Consider the following 6,269-nt stretch of genomic DNA (forward strand, 5'->3'; position numbering starts at 1 on the left):
GCCTGTTGCCTGTTGCCTCTGGCCTCCTTGACCTCTCCTTTGGCGCCCGCCGCCCCTCCCCCTCCCTCCGTGTGTCCCTCTCTCCCCGGGGAGGGGAGCGCGGCTCCGGGGGCCAAACACACCCCGGCGGCCATTGCTCCCTCAGCCCCTCCCGGGCCGGCAAAGCGGCCTGGCCTGGCCTAGCCTGGCCCCGCCCCGCCCCGCCCCCCCGAGCCCGCACACCCCACGGCACTTCACAAGGGGTCCGCTCCCCGCTCCCCGCTCCCCGCACCGGGCGAAATCCCACTGCACCGGCTGGAAGCCACGCCCCAGCTTTGCACCTTTCCTGACACTGCACCCGCACGGAGGGGTGGGGGGGTGCGGCGAGGGCGGGACCGGGGGCTGGCGCCTGGGGACTGGAGGGTGGGGGCTGGGTGGGTGGATCCAAAAACACAGGAGCGGGCGGGGCAGCGAGACCCCAAACACAGACTCCGCCACAGGACTGGGCTCCCTGGGTCCCGGACCTCTTCCCTCCCTCCAGCCCCCATCCCCAGGGCCCCCGGCGTTTCGCGAGGCCCAGCTAGGGCTGCGGGCTCGCGCTGGTGATGTTCTGTGGGGGCGCTGGGGCCTCCGGGCTGGCTGCGCTCGCCCTGCGACTGGGGAGGAGGCGCTGAGAACCCGGCGGGAGGGGGGGCGCCCAGAAGGCACGGCCGGCCTGATGCCCCACGCTCGCTTCCACCCTCTTCCCAGTGAGCGGCCCGACGTGGTGCGGTGCGGTGCGGTGCGGTGCGGTGCGGTGCGGGATGGAAGCGGAGGCGGGCGTGGGGCCAAGCCGGGAGCAGTCTGCCAGAGTCCCGGGATCGGTGAAGGCCGGGGCTTGCGCCACAGCGCCTTGCCAGGGTCCTCTTGCGCCGCCTCCGCCACCCGCCCGGGGCCCGCGGCGGAGGGCGGCGGCAGCGAGGCAGGCAGCCAGGCAGGCAGGCAGGCAGGCAGGCAGGCGCGTGCATGGGTGAAGCGCGGCACCCGCTGGGCTTGGGATGCGTGGAGCAGGCTCTTGAGGCGCCCAGCGGCAGCCGCCGGCGTCTACGGCCATACCACCCTGAACGCGCCCGATCTCGTCTGATCTCGGAAGCTAAGCAGGGTCGGGCCTGGTTAGTACTTGGATGGGAGACCGCCTGGGAATACCGGGTGCTGTAGGCTTTTGCCTTTTGCCTGTTGCCTGTTGCCTCTGGCCTCCTTGACCTCTCCTTTGGCGCCCGCCGCCCCTCCCCCTCCCTCCGTGTGTCCCTCTCTCCCCGGGGAGGGGAGCGCGGCTCCGGGGGCCAAACACACCCCGGCGGCCACTGCTCCCTCAGCCCCTCCCGGGCCGGCAAAGCGGCCTGGCCTGGCCTAGCCTGGCCCCGCCCCGCCCCGCCCCGCCCCCCCCCCGAGCCCGCACACCCCAAGGCACTTCACAAGGGGTCCGCTCCCCGCTCCCTGCTCCCCGCACCGGGCGAAATCCCACTGCACCGGCTGGAAGCCACGCCCCAGCTTTGCACCTTTCCTGACACTGCACCCGCACGGAGGGGTGCGGGGGTGCGGCGAGGGCGGGACCGGGGGCTGGCGCCTGGGGACTGGAGGGTGGGGGCTGGGTGGGTGGATCCAAAAACACAGGAGCGGGCGGGGCAGCGAGACCCCAAACACAGACTCCGCCACAGGACTGGGCTCCCTGGGTCCCGGACCTCTTCCCTCCCTCCAGCCCCCATCCCCAGGGCCCCCGGCGTTTCGCGAGGCCCAGCTAGGGCTGCGGGCTCGCGCTGGTGATGTTCTGTGGGGGCGCTGGGGCCTCCGGGCTGGCTGCGCTCGCCCTGCGACTGGGGAGGAGGCGCTGAGAACCCGGCGGGAGGGGGGGCGCCCAGAAGGCACGGCCGGCCTGATGCCCCACGCTCGCTTCCACCCTCTTCCCAGTGAGCGGCCCGACGTGGTGCGGTGCGGTGCGGTGCGGTGCGGTGCGGTGCGGTGCGGGATGGAAGCGGAGGCGGGCGTGGGGCCAAGCCGGGAGCAGTCTGCCAGAGTCCCGGGATCGGTGAAGGCCGGGGCTTGCGCCACAGCGCCTTGCCAGGGTCCTCTTGCGCCGCCTCCGCCACCCGCCCGGGGCCCGCGGCGGAGGGCGGCGGCAGCGAGGCAGGCAGCCAGGCAGGCAGGCAGGCAGGCAGGCAGGCAGGCGCGTGCATGGGTGAAGCGCGGCACCCGCTGGGCTTGGGATGCGTGGAGCAGGCTCTTGAGGCGCCCAGCGGCAGCCGCCGGCGTCTACGGCCATACCACCCTGAACGCGCCCGATCTCGTCTGATCTCGGAAGCTAAGCAGGGTCGGGCCTGGTTAGTACTTGGATGGGAGACCGCCTGGGAATACCGGGTGCTGTAGGCTTTTGCCTTTTGCCTGTTGCCTGTTGCCTCTGGCCTCCTTGACCTCTCCTTTGGCGCCCGCCGCCCCTCCCCCTCCCTCCGTGTGTCCCTCTCTCCCCGGGGAGGGGAGCGCGGCTCCGGGGGCCAAACACACCCCGGCGGCCACTGCTCCCTCAGCCCCTCCCGGGCCGGCAAAGCGGCCTGGCCTGGCCTAGCCTGGCCCCGCCCCGCCCCGCCCCGCCCCCCCCCCCGAGCCCGCACACCCCACGGCACTTCACAAGGGGTCCGCTCCCCGCTCCCCGCTCCCCGCACCGGGCGAAATCCCACTGCACCGGCTGGAAGCCACGCCCCAGCTTTGCACCTTTCCTGACACTGCACCCGCACGGAGGGGTGGGGGGGTGCGGCGAGGGCGGGACCGGGGGCTGGCGCCTGGGGACTGGAGGGTGGGGGCTGGGTGGGTGGATCCAAAAACACAGGAGCGGGCGGGGCAGCGAGACCCCAAACACAGACTCCGCCACAGGACTGGGCTCCCTGGGTCCCGGACCTCTTCCCTCCCTCCAGCCCCCATCCCCAGGGCCCCCGGCGTTTCGCGAGGCCCAGCTAGGGCTGCGGGCTCGCGCTGGTGATGTTCTGTGGGGGCGCTGGGGCCTCCGGGCTGGCTGCGCTCGCCCTGCGACTGGGGAGGAGGCGCTGAGAACCCGGCGGGAGGGGGGGCGCCCAGAAGGCACGGCCGGCCTGATGCCCCACGCTCGCTTCCACCCTCTTCCCAGTGAGCGGCCCGACGTGGTGCGGTGCGGTGCGGTGCGGTGCGGTGCGGTGCGGTGCGGTGCGGGATGGAAGCGGAGGCGGGCGTGGGGCCAAGCCGGGAGCAGTCTGCCAGAGTCCCGGGATCGGTGAAGGCCGGGGCTTGCGCCACAGCGCCTTGCCAGGGTCCTCTTGCGCCGCCTCCGCCACCCGCCCGGGGCCCGCGGCGGAGGGCGGCGGCAGCGAGGCAGGCAGCCAGGCAGGCAGGCAGGCAGGCAGGCAGGCAGGCGCGTGCATGGGTGAAGCGCGGCACCCGCTGGGCTTGGGATGCGTGGAGCAGGCTCTTGAGGCGCCCAGCGGCAGCCGCCGGCGTCTACGGCCATACCACCCTGAACGCGCCCGATCTCGTCTGATCTCGGAAGCTAAGCAGGGTCGGGCCTGGTTAGTACTTGGATGGGAGACCGCCTGGGAATACCGGGTGCTGTAGGCTTTTGCCTTTTGCCTGTTGCCTGTTGCCTCTGGCCTCCTTGACCTCTCCTTTGGCGCCCGCCGCCCCTCCCCCTCCCTCCGTGTGTCCCTCTCTCCCCGGGGAGGGGAGCGCGGCTCCGGGGGCCAAACACACCCCGGCGGCCACTGCTCCCTCAGCCCCTCCCGGGCCGGCAAAGCGGCCTGGCCTGGCCTAGCCTGGCCCCGCCCCGCCCCGCCCCGCCCCCCCCCCGAGCCCGCACACCCCACGGCACTTCACAAGGGGTCCGCTCCCCGCTCCCCGCTCCCCGCACCGGGCGAAATCCCACTGCACCGGCTGGAAGCCACGCCCCAGCTTTGCACCTTTCCTGACACTGCACCCGCACGGAGGGGTGGGGGGGTGCGGCGAGGGCGGGACCGGGGGCTGGCGCCTGGGGACTGGAGGGTGGGGGCTGGGTGGGTGGATCCAAAAACACAGGAGCGGGCGGGGCAGCGAGACCCCAAACACAGACTCCGCCACAGGACTGGGCTCCCTGGGTCCCGGACCTCTTCCCTCCCTCCAGCCCCCATCCCCAGGGCCCCCGGCGTTTCGCGAGGCCCAGCTAGGGCTGCGGGCTCGCGCTGGTGATGTTCTGTGGGGGCGCTGGGGCCTCCGGGCTGGCTGCGCTCGCCCTGCGACTGGGGAGGAGGCGCTGAGAACCCGGCGGGAGGGGGGGCGCCCAGAAGGCACGGCCGGCCTGATGCCCCACGCTCGCTTCCACCCTCTTCCCAGTGAGCGGCCCGACGTGGTGCGGTGCGGTGCGGTGCGGTGCGGGATGGAAGCGGAGGCGGGCGTGGGGCCAAGCCGGGAGCAGTCTGCCAGAGTCCCGGGATCGGTGAAGGCCGGGGCTTGCGCCACAGCGCCTTGCCAGGGTCCTCTTGCGCCGCCTCCGCCACCCGCCCGGGGCCCGCGGCGGAGGGCGGCGGCAGCGAGGCAGGCAGCCAGGCAGGCAGGCAGGCAGGCAGGCAGGCGCGTGCATGGGTGAAGCGCGGCACCCGCTGGGCTTGGGATGCGTGGAGCAGGCTCTTGAGGCGCCCAGCGGCAGCCGCCGGCGTCTACGGCCATACCACCCTGAACGCGCCCGATCTCGTCTGATCTCGGAAGCTAAGCAGGGTCGGGCCTGGTTAGTACTTGGATGGGAGACCGCCTGGGAATACCGGGTGCTGTAGGCTTTTGCCTTTTGCCTGTTGCCTGTTGCCTCTGGCCTCCTTGACCTCTCCTTTGGCGCCCGCCGCCCCTCCCCCTCCCTCCGTGTGTCCCTCTCTCCCCGGGGAGGGGAGCGCGGCTCCGGGGGCCAAACACACCCCGGCGGCCACTGCTCCCTCAGCCCCTCCCGGGCCGGCAAAGCGGCCTGGCCTGGCCTAGCCTGGCCCCGCCCCGCCCCGCCCCGCCCCCCCCCCGAGCCCGCACACCCCACGGCACTTCACAAGGGGTCCGCTCCCCGCTCCCTGCTCCCCGCACCGGGCGAAATCCCACTGCACCGGCTGGAAGCCACGCCCCAGCTTTGCACCTTTCCTGACACTGCACCCGCACGGAGGGGTGGGGGGGTGCGGCGAGGGCGGGACCGGGGGCTGGCGCCTGGGGACTGGAGGGTGGGGGCTGGGTGGGTGGATCCAAAAACACAGGAGCGGGCGGGGCAGCGAGACCCCAAACACAGACTCCGCCACAGGACTGGGCTCCCTGGGTCCCGGACCTCTTCCCTCCCTCCAGCCCCCATCCCCAGGGCCCCCGGCGTTTCGCGAGGCCCAGCTAGGGCTGCGGGCTCGCGCTGGTGATGTTCTGTGGGGGCGCTGGGGCCTCCGGGCTGGCTGCGCTCGCCCTGCGACTGGGGAGGAGGCGCTGAGAACCCGGCGGGAGGGGGGGCGCCCAGAAGGCACGGCCGGCCTGATGCCCCACGCTCGCTTCCACCCTCTTCCCAGTGAGCGGCCCGACGTGGTGCGGTGCGGTGCGGTGCGGTGCGGTGCGGTGCGGTGCGGGATGGAAGCGGAGGCGGGCGTGGGGCCAAGCCGGGAGCAGTCTGCCAGAGTCCCGGGATCGGTGAAGGCCGGGGCTTGCGCCACAGCGCCTTGCCAGGGTCCTCTTGCGCCGCCTCCGCCACCCGCCCGGGGCCCGCGGCGGAGGGCGGCGGCAGCGAGGCAGGCAGCCAGGCAGGCAGGCAGGCAGGCAGGCAGGCAGGCGCGTGCATGGGTGAAGCGCGGCACCCGCTGGGCTTGGGATGCGTGGAGCAGGCTCTTGAGGCGCCCAGCGGCAGCCGCCGGCGTCTACGGCCATACCACCCTGAACGCGCCCGATCTCGTCTGATCTCGGAAGCTAAGCAGGGTCGGGCCTGGTTAGTACTTGGATGGGAGACCGCCTGGGAATACCGGGTGCTGTAGGCTTTTGCCTTTTGCCTGTTGCCTGTTGCCTCTGGCCTCCTTGACCTCTCCTTTGGCGCCCGCCGCCCCTCCCCCTCCCTCCGTGTGTCCCTCTCTCCCCGGGGAGGGGAGCGCGGCTCCGGGGGCCAAACACACCCCGGCGGCCACTGCTCCCTCAGCCCCTCCCGGGCCGGCAAAGCGGCCTGGCCTGGCCTAGCCTGGCCCCGCCCCGCCCCGCCCCGCCCCCCCCCCGAGCCCGCACACCCCACGGCACTTCACAAGGGGTCCGCTCCCCGCTCCCCG

At 73.5% G+C, this 6,269-nt stretch overlaps 5 non-coding genes across 5 annotated transcripts; all 5 read left to right on the top strand.

The window, feature by feature from the left end:
* Window positions 1-1,060: 1,060 nt before the first annotated feature.
* On the top strand, window positions 1,061-1,179 carry LOC147571381 (5S ribosomal RNA). The gene has a single exon (XR_015247414.1). It is a non-coding gene; the product is annotated as a 5S ribosomal RNA (ribosomal RNA).
* Window positions 1,180-2,266: 1,087 nt separating this feature from the next.
* LOC147571382 (5S ribosomal RNA) lies at window positions 2,267-2,385 on the top strand. The gene has a single exon (XR_015247415.1). It is a non-coding gene; the product is annotated as a 5S ribosomal RNA (ribosomal RNA).
* A 1,093-nt stretch (window positions 2,386-3,478) lies between these two features.
* On the top strand, window positions 3,479-3,597 carry LOC147571383 (5S ribosomal RNA). Its single transcript, XR_015247417.1, has one exon. It is a non-coding gene; the product is annotated as a 5S ribosomal RNA (ribosomal RNA).
* Window positions 3,598-4,665: 1,068 nt separating this feature from the next.
* LOC147571384 (5S ribosomal RNA) lies at window positions 4,666-4,784 on the top strand. The gene has a single exon (XR_015247418.1). It is a non-coding gene; the product is annotated as a 5S ribosomal RNA (ribosomal RNA).
* Window positions 4,785-5,871: 1,087 nt separating this feature from the next.
* On the top strand, window positions 5,872-5,990 carry LOC147571385 (5S ribosomal RNA). The gene has a single exon (XR_015247419.1). It is a non-coding gene; the product is annotated as a 5S ribosomal RNA (ribosomal RNA).
* Window positions 5,991-6,269: the final 279 nt, after the last annotated feature.

The sequence above is a fragment of the Puma concolor genome, unplaced genomic scaffold (assembly GCF_028749965.1).
Source record: "Puma concolor isolate L17-30 unplaced genomic scaffold, mPumCon1.1.hap2 unalloc_scaffold_28, whole genome shotgun sequence".
Lineage (NCBI taxonomy): Eukaryota > Metazoa > Chordata > Mammalia > Carnivora > Felidae > Puma > Puma concolor.